The sequence below is a fragment of the Acinonyx jubatus genome, chromosome E1, assembly GCF_027475565.1.
Source record: "Acinonyx jubatus isolate Ajub_Pintada_27869175 chromosome E1, VMU_Ajub_asm_v1.0, whole genome shotgun sequence".
Classification (NCBI taxonomy): domain Eukaryota; kingdom Metazoa; phylum Chordata; class Mammalia; order Carnivora; family Felidae; genus Acinonyx; species Acinonyx jubatus.
Window position 1 is genome coordinate 35,118,175 of NC_069397.1, and position 14,070 is coordinate 35,132,244.

The 14,070-nt window shown below is 41.2% G+C and overlaps 1 protein-coding gene across 3 annotated transcripts in view; it reads left to right on the top strand.

Moving 5' to 3' along the window:
• The window catches only part of SPOP (speckle type BTB/POZ protein), a 66,624-nt gene that overhangs the window by 23,233 nt on the left and 29,321 nt on the right, over positions 1-14,070 (top strand). The window contains exon 1 of one of the 3 annotated variants that reach the window (XM_053212781.1): positions 9,444-9,534. The exons of the other annotated variants lie outside the window; for them this stretch is intronic. The gene's annotated coding sequence lies outside the window, so the exon portion shown is untranslated. Of the gene's footprint in view, positions 1-9,443; positions 9,535-14,070 lie in introns of those variants that run through there. 3 annotated transcript variants of the gene reach the window in all.

The window sequence follows — 14,070 nt, forward strand, 5'->3', positions numbered from 1 at the left end:
TGTTTGGCTTGCTGTTTAAAGGCAGAGTGTACTGTAAAAGATGGCAGGGAAATTGCTCAAAGGATGAAAACTTCTATACTGGGGAGAAGCTCTCAGTTCCTGAGAATACGTACAGTTCTTCTTTTAACTGTAAGCTGAGTCTTTTCCTGGCTCCTCAAGGCCAGAAACATTTTCTCTTTATTCAAACCAAACAAAGAAATTGGCAGTGTTAAGGCTGCTTGGTAAGTTCACCGTGGGACTGGACGTCCAAACTGCATTCAGTGAACATTTTTTATGGTTGACTCTAGGACTCCAGCAATAGCAACATATTTATTAGTGTTAAGATTAGTAATTGGATTTAGGATAAATATCTGTCTTTGCTTGTATAAGTGGGGAAAAGTTACTCTTCCAAAATATAATCCATAGGCGTCTCGAAATGGGCACTCTATTTGATAATAATTTGATTACGGTGATAAGAAGAGTCTTTTCTTCAAAGGAGAGGGTTTTCAGGAAATAAAGGAGCCTTTGAAAAACATCTGGAGGATCAGAGTCAAATAATGTCTGTGCAGTTTTAATCAGCAAAGGTTTGGCTGAATTGAAAGGGAAGAGGTTCATAGAGGGCCAAGAACAAATAGAGTGGCAAATATTTCTTTGTAACCCCACATCCTTAGGGAGGAATGCAGTCTGTATAGCCACTGTAGTCCTGTCGTGAATGTAGACTGAGCAGTGGGATCGGATAGTGTGATAGTTGATTTAATTTGAACAGTCACATTAGGTAAGACTAGAAAGCTAGATCGGGGGGCGTCAATGTTAGGTGTGTTTCCTGGTTTGTTTCTAGGATCCTTTCTGGTAATGGAGATCAGTGAGAAACCAGTTAACACCAGTTCAGGTGAGAGAAAACTGCACAGAAATGGATGAATGTGGAATGTGTTAGGAAGCAAGACCACTTGACAGGACCTGCTGATAGATGGGCCGGGAAAAGAGGGGTTTGGCTTGAGCAATTGGGTAGAACACGATGCTGTTTCCTATTTTAGTCACGGTAGACATCTCAAATAAATATTAGGGAATGAAAGAAATTGTGCTAGCTAGCTATTTATTTATTTAGACAGGTAGGATGTCCTACCTGTTCTTTTTTTTTTTTTTAACTTTATTTATTTTGAGAGAGAATGAGAGAGCAAGCAGGGGAGGGACAGAGAGAGAGGGAGACAGAGAATCCCAAGCAGGCTCTGCACTGGCAGTGCAGCGACTGATACGGGGCTCAAACCCACGAACCATGAGACCATGACCTGAGCTGAAATCAAGAGTCAGATGCTTAGCCAACTGAGCTACCCGGGGACCCTGAAGCTGTGCTTTTTAATTCATTGAGCTTAGAGGAGAGTTTTTTTGGATTCAGGCTACAAAATTACTCTGGCATGTTAGAACATGAGACACTTTATTTAAAAAAAAAGAAATTACGGGGCTCCTGGGTGGCTCAGTCAGTTGAGTGTCCAACTTCGGTTCAGGTCATGATCTCACAGCTCTTGAGTTCGAGCCCTGCGTTGGACTCTGTGCTGACAGCTCAGAGCCTAGATGGGGCCTGCTTTGGGTTTTGTGTCTCCGTCTCTCTCTGTCCCTCCCTTGCTTGTACTCTCTCAAAAGTAAATACATTTAAGAAAAACTTTTAGAAAAAAATTATGATTATTAGGTGCTAAAGTATGGAAAGTCATTCTTTTTTTTTTTTTACTTTTTATTTTAGAGAGAGAGAGAGACAGGCGTGGGAGAGGAGCAGAGGGAGAGAGATACTCTTAAACAGGCTCCGTGCTCAGCACAGAGGCTGACACAGGGTTCGATTTCATGATCCTGGGACCGTGACCTGAGCTGAAATCCAGAATCGGACACTCAACTGACTGAGCCACCCAGGTGCCCCTGGGAAGTCTTTCTTAAAGTATTAGGATGTATGATTTTTTCCCAGGGTCCGGCCTTGAAAGTTGGCATGAGCCTATCAACGATTAGCCCAGGTCTCCCTTAATAGTACTCAGAATTCATTAGATAAAAGAGCATACTTTTGCAACAGAGTTGCCACCTAAAAAATGAAATGGGAATTGAAGCTAGGGTATATAAATATATCTTCTATCACTTATTTTTCTAGTTCCTACGTGTTGAATAAAAGACCATACCTGATCCAAGAATCACCCAGTCACAGGAATTACGAAGTTTTGGATTAGGAGTTGAAAGACTTGAGTTCTGAATTCAGACCCCTTCATAGCCATGTGACCATGACAGATTCTAACCTCCGAGTTTGTATTTCCTTATTTGTAAGATTACTCGCTGGGCATGCCTCACAGGGCTGTTAAAACTCCCAAATAAGATCAGGAATGTCCAAGTACTTCGGAGACCGTAGCACACTGACTAATGTTTGTGAGGAAATGGTTACGTAGCTTAAAGCATTAAACACAGGAGGATCTTGGAGGTCTTTATAACGAAGACCAGGGGGATGGGGTAGTAGTGTGTGGGTTGTACCTCTGTTGTGAATCTTGAGGCTGTGGTTTCCGCTAGGTTGTCGTACCTAACTGTGTGGACTCATCGAGTGGCCTTAGAATTCTTAACCCGAGTGTCTTGTGAAACAGACGACCCCAGATATATTTCAGTGCTATAAAGACAAAATGTAAAAGGAAGTTTGGTTTCGCTGTCTTATTTGGTAGCTCAAACCGTATTCCTGGCCTTCATTCCAAAATGAAAGGCAGCAAAATATGGTTCGTATTTTTGACTTTTAAGTTTTCTCCCCTTTAGTTGACCTTTGGACGATGGCGTGGGGGATTTTGTTTGGTTTACCTTGGAGTATCTTTTCCTTAAGAATTGAAAAGTAAAAATATGCCAGAGGCTTGCTAGCAGTTGAGAGCAACTGTTGGTCAGCAAGAGAATGGAAGGGGGGAAAAAGGTTGGGGAGGGAAAAAAGCAAATGAAGAGGGAGGAAAAAATGTAATTGAAAGAGGAGAAAAAGCTTAAAGTCTCAAGTTTTCTTTTAAAGAATCTGTCTTTGAGTTCAGGCACTAAAATTGGAGGTGATTAAAGAAGAGGGGTTTGGATTAGTCCTTGAGGGGAAGGAATAAAATTAGGGAAGGATGGAGGAGGAGGAAAAGTGTTCAGGAGGTTGGAAGGTAGGATGGTGGGGAGGAAAGAGGAGGTCCTCAGTGGACACCCGATTCCTTTTATATAAGGCTTTAGTCTCTGAAGATAGTCTGGATTACTGTATCAGTTGTATTTAAAATGTGCTTTCTTGGGGCACCTGGATGGCTTGGTTAAGTGTCTGACTTTCGCTCAGGTCATGATCTCGAGGTTCGTGACTTCGAGCCCCACGTCGGGCTCTGCGCTGACAGCTTGGAGCCTGCTTGGGATTCTCTCTCTCTTTTCTCTCTGTCTGCCCCTTCCCCACTTGTGCGCACACACGCACTGTCCCTCTCTCTCAAAATAAATACTTAAATTTTTTTTTTAAATGTGTTTTGGGGCGCCTGGGTGGCTCAGTCAGTAAAGCGTCCGACTTCGGCACAGGTTGTGATCTCGCGGTTTGGGAGTTCGAGTCCCACATTGGGCTCTGTGCTGACAGCTCAGAGCTGGAGCCTGCTTCAGATTCTGTCTCCCCCTCTCTCTGCCCCTCCCATGCTCATGCTCTGTTTGTCTCTGTCTCTCAATAGTAAATAAATGTTAATTTTTTTTTTAATGTAGTTTCTTGCTGTCAGGAAGTCAGCTTCTTATATCCTCTGCTTAAATAGGCCCAGTGCTATGTAATTCCCATCAACTGGGGAAAGTACTTTACCAACAAGAGCTCGATTTTTCAATATTAAGATCGGAACTGAATTCATTGGCTTCTTTGGGCTGGATTCAGACTACATTATTATTGTCTACTTAAAATATTTCTCCAGTGTCGATTTTTAAAAATCTTTTCTAATTTACTTTTCCTTCTGAATTCATTGTTTTTGAAATGTCTTTTAAAAAGGCAAACAAAAAGTATAGATCATGACAAACATCTCCAGCTGAAGTCCTCTTTATTTATTTTCTCTGTTCTTTTGCCCACCCTCACTCCCCGGAGACAACCTATTACCACAAATTTAATGTGCATCCTTGCAGTGCGGTGTGTGTGTGCACACGTGTGTGCACGTGTGTGTGAGAGAGAATATATAAATTCTGTTGTAGTGTTTTCGCTTCTTATTGTTTTTCAAGGCCTATGCATTTGATACATACAAATCTAGGTCCCTCATTTTAGCCATTCAATTTTTATTTCACTGTGACTATTTCAGTTTTTCTAAACCTTTTGATGGATCTTTACCTTGTTTCCATTTATTTGCCATTACAGACAAAACTCCAATGGCCTCCTGTGTATCCTTCATGGTTTCCTTGTCCTCCTCCTCCTCCTCGTTATTGTGGCTGCTTTGGTGGTTTGATTCTTTTTTTCCCCTAAGTATCTTATTTGAATTCTCCCCCTTGGCGAATACCACTTTGGTATTCACAGTCATTTGGGGGAGAAGGAGCGATGAGGAAAACTTTTCATAACTTGGAATGCCAGCTTCTTTTATTAGAGTTGGAGGCTCTGAAAATTTCTTTTCCTATAGATTCTTTTTGGCAACTTTTGCATTTCATTATTTTGTATTTTTATTGTCTCATATCCAGTGGCTGTTTTCCATAAACGTCAGTAACTCCTCACTTTTTCCTTTTCTCTCTTCCTCTTTTAACTACTTTTTTACGGAGTTCTTCCTCCCTACTAGGGGTAGGACTGTTTAATGATCTCCAATCCAGTTCAGGCAATTCTTGTGTTAGTGTCTAAGTTCAGCATGATCCAGACATAGCTGATATTTATAGAAGAGTTTCTTGGAGCATTCTCAGCCAAATTAAACATTAAAAAATAATAAGCCTTCACCTTATATTAGAATTATTACCGATAAATTTTGTTGAGGGACCATATGTTTCAATGATCAGTGGTTTTCATTTGTAATGTTTTTTGGTCTGGAGTCTTTAATCCACTATACTTTATTCATTATTGCGAGGTTGAGTACATTTTTAATTTTTATGTTCCATGTCTTTCCCCCTTTAAACGTGGATGCTATTCAGAGCTTCGAGCACTTGGAATGCTGAAGTGTTACAAACGAAAACTGTTACTCTTCTCTAATAATACACTCTGCCTCCCGCAAGTGTTTGAGTAGGACTTCCTTGCTTGACAACTAATTTGGGCCGCCACCTCCTATATGAATAGATAGTCATGATATTTTCACCTCACGAATATGTGAACTATCTTTAAGAATTTGAGAAGAATTTATGTGCGAAGGATTTTTTAAAACTTTTTATTTATTTTTGGGGCAGGGAGGGGGGTGCAGAGGATCCGAAACAGGCTCTGCACTGACCCCAGAAAGCCCGACGTGGGGCTCGCACTCACGAACTGTGAGATCCTGACCTGAACCGAAGTCAGATGCTTAATCGACTGGGCCACCCAGGTGCCCGCAAAGTATTTATTTTAAATGATTGATAAGACCTTAATGTGGAAGCCTCAGTAATAAGTATAACTATAGAATATAAGATGCCTGTGTATCTTCTCTCAGGTTTGTTCATGTCTTACAATATGGTTCAGGTCCCAAGTACTGTGTTCAGAAAATAACCTTTGGATCTAGATTTACTCCAGCTTTAACTTGGGTGAAGTATTCCATCAAAAGTATAAGCTCCTGTCTGCGTGCTCAGACGTATCTGTCATGTCACCCAATGGGCGGTTTTGCTTAGTGAATTATTTCCCGTATGCCACTGTAATCACTAAGTTTGAATGGAGTTCTTTCCCCGCTCTTTATCACATCAGTCCCACAATTTATGCTGGGCAGAAGTGTTCTTACTTAAAATCTTTCTTTAGAGTAAAATTATGTTCTTACACGATGCAGTAACAATATGGAGTTTTGTTTTCCCCTTTGCTTTGAAAACTCTGCCATAAAATATTTTGGTATCTAAACCAAAAGTAATTTTTTTTTTTTTCTCCAACTGTAGTCACCTTCTTGGGATATTTCATCTGGATAATAACAGAAGTCTTCTGTTTCTGTGGGGGTAAAAATACAAAGAACTTTCTTCTTGAAATTGTATCTTGTTTACATAATTCTTTTTCGAAACACCTTACTTTCAGGGTGCCCGGATGGCTCAGTTGGTTAAGCATCTGACTCTTGGTTTCGGCTCCCGTCATGATCTCACAGTTTCATGAGTTCGAGTCCCACATCCGGTTCCTGTGGTGGCAGTGCGGACCCTGCTTGGGATTCTCTCTCTCCCTCTCTCTCTCTGCTCCTCTCCCACTTGCACTGTCTCTGTCTCTCTCACAATGAATACACTTAGAAGGAATAAAACATACTCGTTCAAAAAAACCCAAACGACGTAACAAGCATAACTAAAGGCAGCAATCGGTCTTCAAGCTCTGCTCCGTCTTGTCAAGGAGTTCCCATGCGGGTATGCCGATGTACAATTGCACCGGCAGTATGAGAGAGTTCTTGTCTCTCCGTGGTCTCCCAGCACTGCTGTCATTAAAACAGGTCCTACACATTTGTTAGGGAAAACGACAGCTTAGTTTGTATCAACTGTCTAGAAGTTTTATCTGTGACTCAGTAAACCTGAAACTTATTAGTAAAATGAACTTTGTTATTGAATTTGGCATGGGGGGGGCACATTCTTCTTTTAGTGTATCTAGTTACGGTCTAACCTTTCAAGAATAGAAATCCAAAAGAAAAAGAGATTAATTCAGCCATTTATTAAATAAGTGTTTATTTCTGGCCTGCCTCGTGCCAGACACAGTCTGGGTGGAAACAAGACAAGAGGCTCCCTTCATACATTCCAGATATAGTAGGGTAGATGACTTTCTGTGCTAAAGAACAAAATGAAGTAATGAAGGAGGAATAGGATTGTGGGCTTGGGGGAGGGGATGACATCTTTAAGAGTGTCCAGGAAGGCCTCCTGGAGGTGGTGACTGTTACAGAAAGACCCAATGGTGATGAGGGCACCAGAAGAACATCTAGGGGAAGAGTTACCCAGGTCGAGAAAGAGGCAACTACAGAGTCCTGCGGCAGGAACAGGCCTGTTCTGCCTCAGGAACAAGAGCAAAGAAGGGCAGTTTGGCTGGAACATAGTGAGCTCAGGAGAACATAACGGGAGGTGAGGCCAGAGAGGTAATGAGGTCCAGATTGTGCAGGCTCTTTTCAGCCATTACAAGGATTTTTGGCTTTTACCCAGAGTGAGATGGGAAATCATTGCCGGTTCCATGAATACCAAACAAATCCTTGTATCTTGGCTTTGCTTTCAAAAGCTTTGGGTTATTTCTTGTAATAACTTGGGTTTTAACTAATGGCTGCTGCTGAGTAGCCATGCATAGATTTAAACATTTGTGTAAGTGCTGTAAATTTCCCTGAAATACAAATCTTAGGTATTGCACTTAAATTCAAAAAAAGAAATCATAATAGAAAAGATTGTCTGTAGGTGTTCATTCCTAGGTGGCCCTGTGTTTTTACTGAGTTCTCATTATGAACTGTCTTGAGAAAAAAAACCAAGGGACACCTGCCTGGGTGGCCCAGTAGGTTAAGCGTCCACCTTCCTCTCAGGTCATGATCTCACGGTTCTTGAGTTCAAGCCCCGCATCGGGCTCAGTGCTGGTAGCTCAGAGCCTGGAGCCTGCTTCGCAAGCCCCGCATCGGGCTCAGTGCTGGTAGCTCAGAGCCTGGAGCCTGCTTCGGATTCTGTGTCTCCCTCTTTCTCTGCCCCTTCCCCCCCCCCAAAAATAAACATTTAAAAAATTTTTTAAAGAAAAAAAAAATCAAGGGTGTATTCTGTGGAAAACATTGTAGTCACCCTTAGATGTAGGAAGGGTATGTATGTATGTATGTGTATATATACATATGTAGCTACTCTGTTAATTTTAATATATGTGTTGAGCATTTTTATTATGAAATATAAAACTTAGAAAATACATAAGATGTAACTATATAGTTTATTTTTAAAGTGAGAGTGCGAGCAAGGGAGGGGCAGAGGGAGGGGAGAAAGACTCTTAAGCAGGCTTCACGCTCAGTGTGGAACCCAATGTGGGGCTTGATCTCATGACCATGGGGTCATGAGCTGAGCCGAAATCAAGAGTTGGACATTTAACTGAATGAGCCACCCAGGTGCCCCTTTAACTGTATAAAGATGAATTCTCGGGGTGCCTGGGTGGCTCAGTTGGTTGAGCGTCCGACTTCGGCTTAGGTCATGATCTCACAGCTCGTGAATTCAAGCCCCGCGTCGGGCTCTGTGCTGACAGTGCGGAGCCTGGAGCCTGCTCCGGATTCTGTGTCTCCCTCTCTGTCCCTAACCCACTTGCATTCTGTCTCTGTCTCTCTCAAAAATAAATAAACATTAAGGTGAATTCTCAAAAGCAGGTACAGTACCTATATAACCACCAACTAGACCTTGAAATATATCCTTGCCGGCACCCAGAAGAAGCTTGCTGTATCGTGTGTTCCTTCTAGATCATAACCCATACTCTTGTGCAGAGTCTGGCATTTGTTTTTTTTGTTTGTTTGTTTGTTTTAACATTTATTTATTTTTGAGACAGAGAGAGACAGAGCATGAACGGGGGGAGGGCCAGAGAGAGAGGGAGACACAGAATCTGAAGCAGGCTCCAGGCTCCGAGCTGTCAGCACAGAGCCTGATGCGGGGCTCGAACTCACGGACCGCAAGATTGTGACCTGAGCGAAGTCGGACGCTCAACCGACTGAGCCACCCAGGCGCCCCTGGAGTCTGGCATTTGTGATGATCATTTTCTTTGTGATTTTACCACCTAGGATTCCTTGCAGACCATTATGGTTTGGTTTTGTCTGGTTTTGAACTTCATATAAAAGGACTAATACAATATGTGTTCTTTTGTGTCTTCTTCCAGAATCTAACAATACTTTTGTAACTTTCATCCATGCTGTTATGTAGAACCCTAGTTTAATTTCATTGCCATATAGCATTCTGTTATACGAATATACTGTTATTCGTGTGTCCATTCTACTGTTGACGTTTTTTGGTTCTTGAGAGCATGTTTGCCTGTTATGCTGCTGTGAACATTCTTGTTTATGTGTGCTGATGGATGTGCAGGAATTTCTCTGGGCTATATTTGGGAGTGGAATTGCTCGATCTTTAGTTTTTTAGATGATAAACTGTTTTTCAAGACTGCTTGTATTAAATTGTCCTCCCACCAACAGGGTGAGAGGTGTCCCTGTTCTTCCCAGTCCTCACCAGCTTTGTCAGACTCCTTAAATTTTGCCAATCCATTGGGCCCAGAAATGTTCACTGTAGCAAATTAACTGGGAAGCCAAAGCCTGAAACTTAAAACAATATTTTTAATGTTTTTTACTTATTTTTGAGAGAGACAGAGACAGAGAGACCAAGTGTGAGTGGGGGAGGGGCAGAGAGAGAGAGGGAGACCCAGAATCTGAAGCAGGTTCCAGGCTCCTAACTGTCAGCACAGAGCCTGATGCGAGGCTCGAACTCCTGAACCATGGGATCATGACCTGAGCCAAAGTTGGACACTTAACCAGCTGAGCCACCCAGGTGCCCCAAAGCCTGAAACTTTAAGAGAGAGATAGAGAGAGAGAGAGAGAGAAAGGGACTAAAGGTATTGGTTTCTGTTTTAAGAGTCACCGATATTCAGAGCATTTTCATTTCTTAGAGTTGGTTACCATCATCTGCCGAGGAGTACTTATGAAGGCTTAGGAGGTGTTTGTCTGTCTACCCTTAGGGGGTCAGGAACCCTGTCTTTTTTTTTTTACCGTTGTGTCTGAAAGAGTGCCTTTCACAGTTGGTGTTGAGTAAATATTTATCAAACGCATTCATCCTGATTTGCTTACTCTTAAATCTTCTGTTCAAAACTGGCCTGTTCTAGTGTCAGTAGTGGAGGACCGTTTTTGGTGAGGGCTCCTTCCATTATTGATAGTAACCAGACTGGTTTAGGAAAATAAGAGAAGCTTATTTGTACCAGGGTTCCAGTTAAAGTTAGCGTTTACGTTTTCAAGCAAAGTTTCTGTTTTTAAGGAATCACCCGCAGTGTAGGCAGTATTCGTGTCCCACAAAAGGAGGAAGGTAGTGCTAGAATTTTCTGCTTATGTTAGGCCCCTAGAAGCCTGGCAACTACTCTTATCCCTGTTTCTGTTTTCAGTTACTTTGTAGGCTGTGATAGATTATTTGGGTGGTGGTGGTTAGCCAAGATGTCTCCCCAGTCTTTGGCAGGAACCTTGTGGCCACTACTTGTTGAAACCATAGGATACGTGGCTTTGTTTAAGTGTATCTTGCTTTAGTGTAATTGACCCACAGAGCACTTTTTATAAAGGGTATTTTCCATGATCACAAAATAAGTCTCTCAGCAGTTTGTGAGTACTGACAAAAGTGGCAGTGACCCCCCTCCACCCTCCCTTGTACACGCTGACACGGAGCAAGCCGCTTATCTCATTTTTGCTGCACTCATAGGCCAGTGGATGAGAAGAATTCGTTTGGATTTTTCGGACTTTTGTATCTAAGTATAATCTTTTTGAGAGATGACTTAAAGATAGAATAGCCAGAACTAGGATAAAGTAGAAGAATGGTAATTTTAACTAGTAAATCCTAGCAAATGTATCACCTGCTTTTATAAGATTTTCCCTTTCAGAACAGCCAAAGTAAGTAAAGACTTGTAGGAGATTCAGAATCTGGTTAAGTCTGATTCATCATCTCTATTTCCAACAGAGATTTCCTGTTAGACAAGACAAATTACACTTTCTACTGACTTAACTTTGTTGAGTTTTTGCATAGTTTTATTTTAAACATCATGAGGCAAAAAGCAGAATGAAATGCACAGAAATATTTACCAAGACTTTAGAAAATGCACGTGTTGAGTGCAATCTACTGTTTCATTTCATTGCAAATGGTATGTAGAATTGGAAGTTGTATAAGGTAAACATGTAAGGTTTTTTGTGGGTTTTTTTGTTTTTTCTTTTTTTAATAAGGAGCATTACAGTGTTTAAAAAAAAAAACATTTTTCACAGGTGGCTTCAAAAGAAGTTTTATTCTAAATATTCTTTCCTGGAGTAAACCATGGCTATTTGTTCAGATCTCTGGTGACTGTAGCATATAATATAAGGCTTTACACTAATGGTGGAAAGGAGAAAAGATGTTTGGATTTAAATTTGTAATCAGTGGTTGATAACACATGGTACGGAGACCTTAGAGTGAGATTATTTTTCTCCCTAGAAAAGATCTTCAGGGAGATTAAAATTACAGTTTATAAAAGGAAATACCTTAAAGCAAGTCTTGGGTTTCATTTTACTCTGTTAAAGGCGTTTGATTCTGAGCGGATTGCCTTTGTGTGTGAATGCAGAGCTCCTCTCTCTATGGGTAACTTAAAAAATGCTTCTGTCATTCTGGCTAGCATCTTAAAATTTTTACTTTTTTGTATGAGATTCATGCCTCAAATGTTTATGCATGTTTTTACAGAGTTTTATTGGGTAAAATGGGTATTACTACATTTTAGTCTTTTAAAATCTGACACACATTGTTGGGAGCCAGGAAATTCTGTTAAGACAGACATTCTGTCTAACTTTCCCCTGCTTTGTCTGCCTGTGTGGTTTTACTTTTTCCTTGTGTCATGAATTTTGGAATGAACATTTATTTAAAGCTGAGAACTTCCTGCCTGTCCTTTGTTCCGCTTAGTTTAGTTAGAACCTTAACGTTAACATAGGGATTGGCTTATTTTTAATAATTTTAGAAGAAGAGAGAATTTATGTCCTGCAGATGGTTTGTAGGTAAGGAACATGGACGTGGATCCATGTGAACAGTCATCAGATTTAAGACCACAGTTAAAGGAGATTAAAGCAAGAATATACTTCAGTCTCTCTTCTTCTTCCTCTTCTTCTTCTTCTTCCTCTTCCTCTTCCTCTTCTCCTCTCCTCCTCCTCTTCCTCTTCCTTCTCCTCCTCCTCCTCCTTCTTCCAGAAATAATTTTCCTTTTATTTCAGAGGAAAGGAAATAAAGTCAGCCACTTCCCACCCCCAACCCCTTAGCTCGGTCTCTCTTTCATAGTCGAAGGGAGGTCCAAGTGCCTCTCATAAGGAACAGTATCTCCAGAGAATACTGAATTCTGTACTTTTGGACAGTAGTAGTTAATGCTGTGCTGAAGAGAATTGGTTGCCCTTGTAGTATACCAAATCCCCTGGGGGTGGATAGGCCTTTTCAGCTTCTAAGTTAATGAACGTATTCCAAATAGTATACCCTACGACCCGTTTGGGCGTTCTTTGGTATGTATTCCGTGAACTCTTTCTGTGGCCAAATTATGTTAGCAAGAAATATTTTTAAATGGCTTGACTAAAGTATAGGTGGCCAAAGAGAACTGCATGTTGAATTTGGCTTCTAGAATAGCCAGAGGACTCTGTGGGGTTACACAACCTCTGCCTGTTTGTTTCATGAAACGAGTCTTCTGTTTTTGAATTCCTTGCAGATTGGACACACTTAAATTGTATTAGGGCCAAGCCTTTCATCTGTTTACTATTGAATTTTATAAGGTTCTTCATAGTTTGTAGTTGAGGGGAGAGGGTGAAAAACTAGAACCTCCCAAATCTCGAAACAGCTTTGGGAATATAATTATATAATAAACATATCTTCTTAGCCATAAGGTTTTTTCCCTCTTCCTCCTCCTCCTCCTCCTTCTTTTTTTAAATTCTGTTCTGGCTCTTGTTTTAGAATGAATTTTCTCAACCTAGAGAAGAAATCTTTGATAACACGTGGGATGTGTTAAAATCTTCATCTTTCCTAAATTTGCTCTTTGTGGCCCTAGAGGTTTTTGCCCAAACCATCGGTGGAATCATCACATTAATATCATTTGCGAAAAGAGAGAAACTGCTGATTATTTGGTTCTGTCTATATAACTTCATTTCTAAAGGTGTTTTCCTTTAGAACTGAGATCCACTTTGAAGTGAAATAGTCCTTTTATAATCAGGTTTGTTTGCTGATTTGGATTCGTATCATTCCATTCTCCCAAATGATGGATTTTGAAAGTGATGTGTGGAGAAGTTTCATCTGATGAACCCTATCTGCCTTTTTCTTTTTTTAATTTTTTTTTTAACGTTTATTTATCGAGAGACAGAGAGAGAGACAGAGCCATGAGCCTGGGAGGGGCAGAGAGAGAGGGAGACACAGAATCGGAAGCAGGCTTCAGGCTCTGAGCTGTCAGCACAGAGCCCGACGCGGGGCTCGAACCCACAAACCGCAAGCTCATGACCTGAGCTGAAGTTGGACCAACTGACTGAGCCACCCAGGCAGCCCACCTTTTTTTTTTTTTTTTTTTTTTTAAATTAGTTGGAGGAACTGGTGGTGATTGTCCCCCACCCCCCCACCCCCAGCAAGGGTTCAGTAATTAACAATAGCAGCACATCACCTGACAGTATTAGCCCAGACCTTGAGAAACATGCTTGTGGCAGCCGTGATTTGTTGTGCTGGATCCCTATCCAAGTGGAGGCAAGATGTTGCTATGTAGATGCAGTTAGCTCAGTAGTCATTTTTACCTAAATTAAAAAAAAACAAAAACAAAAACAAAAAAACAAAAATGCAGGAAGTCTTTCTTTAAGGTCTGAAGGGATGCGGTCCTACAAGGCTGTGAGTGGCATCTGCCCCTTTCCAGGACAGACCTTTGTGTTTGGAACAGAGCGTGCGTTGCATTCGCCCTGATATAGTTTGGGGATCGTGAACTATGCTAACATGTCTATATCAACAACTCTTACACAATTGATAGTTTTTAGGAAGAGGGATTAATTCCTTGGCCCTTAAGTTAAATCGGCAATAAATTTTTTTTTTGCTCTTTTTCTGCCAAGTGGAAGAGTTTCATCCAAAGTGAGAATAATTCCGTATTTTAACCTTTGAGCTGGCTGCTAAGGTCTCCTTGGGGACAAGGACACTTTGCAGTTATTTATAACCTGTAGAGAAGGGCTATAAGGCTGTAAACAGCCCCCACACACCGAGATTTGGAAATCAGTAGGAGCTGCCTGTTGGTTATCCCACTGCTTTCCGCGACCTGAGATTCTTTCATGTACCTTCTTGTTCGTTTATCTTCATCGTGGCTTTGTC